The sequence below is a fragment of the Bison bison genome, unplaced genomic scaffold, assembly GCF_000754665.1.
Source record: "Bison bison bison isolate TAMUID 2011002044 unplaced genomic scaffold, Bison_UMD1.0 scf7180017864530, whole genome shotgun sequence".
In the NCBI taxonomy this organism is placed as follows: domain Eukaryota; kingdom Metazoa; phylum Chordata; class Mammalia; order Artiodactyla; family Bovidae; genus Bison; species Bison bison.
In genome coordinates, this window is record NW_011495080.1 from 3761239 (window position 1) to 3762596 (window position 1358).

A 1358-nucleotide genomic window follows, 5' to 3' on the forward strand; every position below is an offset into this window, starting at 1 on the left:
GTGGATTTACAGAAGAAATAACAGACCCTGGGAACATGTGACAGGAACATGCAGCCAGAGGGAGGGCAAACCAACTGACCTTAAAAGAGAAAAACAGTTGTGATGAAAGAGAGAAAGGCATCCCAGAGGAAGTGATGTTGACCAAAACATGTTACCTAAGAGGAACTCTTGGAGATTTTTCATGACATTGAAAAGCAAAGGATAAAATACAGGCAGCTGACCCAAACTGAGAGGGAAGTATGACATTTCACTAAGGCAGAGAAAAAAGATCTTTGCTATGTATTGTAAATGACCCAAAATGAAGATGGTGGCAAGCACTGTTCAAACTGCTCTTGGTAAGACTTGTTTTTGTGGCCAGGTCATGTGACGTATGGGATCTCTTAGTTCCCAGATCAAAGGGATTGAACCCGTGCCCCCTGCAGTGGAAGTGCGGGAGTCTTAAACCATGGGACCTCCAGGGAACCCCACTCTTGGAAAGATTTTAACAAAGAAACAAAACTCTGATTCTCAATGTTTCTAATGTTACAGGGTACTAATACATATTAGTTTTATTTTTCATTTCTGTATATATTTGTAACTGACAGTAAGAATTTTTTAACGTTCTCATACCAAAAAATTTCAAGTCATGAAACAATTGTTATTTTCCCCTACTGATTAATAATACTGCTTTGCCTGGTGAGTTTTATAGTTCTGCAATGTTCTGTAAAGCAAGAAAGGCCTTACGCTTTAAATTTTTCCCAAAAGAAGAGAAGTTAAATAAAATTAAACAGAATCTAATATAATAGAGAAAAAAAATTAGTGATTAACCAGGAAGATCTATTTGCAACTTATGTCACAGACGACAGGCAGTGAAAAACCAAAGAACGTGGTAGAAAAATGATCAAAAGACATGAAAAGACATTTTACAGTAAGTGAACATTAAACATAAGAAAAAGTTTTAACTTCATTCATAATGAGAAAAATGAGAGGTAAACTGTACCGAGATACCATTTTTTATACCCACGCATCAGCCAGATTCCAGAAGTTCGAAAACACGCTGTTGGTTTAAGTGTGGGCAGAGAGACAGTCTCATATGTTATTGATGGGAGTGAAAAATGTTACAACCCTGACGCAGGACAAATTGGCACTATCATTCAAAATTACAAATGTATTTCCTTTTGACCCAGAAATCTCACTTCTGGGAAATTCTTCCAACAGCTATCATCTGAATATGGATGAGATGATCTATGCACAGGGTACAGAGATCAGTGCAGCATTGTTTTTATAGCAAAAGATTAGAAATAACACAAAAAATCCATCAGTTAGACATCAGTTAAATAAACTATGGTGAATCTACACACTACAATATGGGCAGCAAC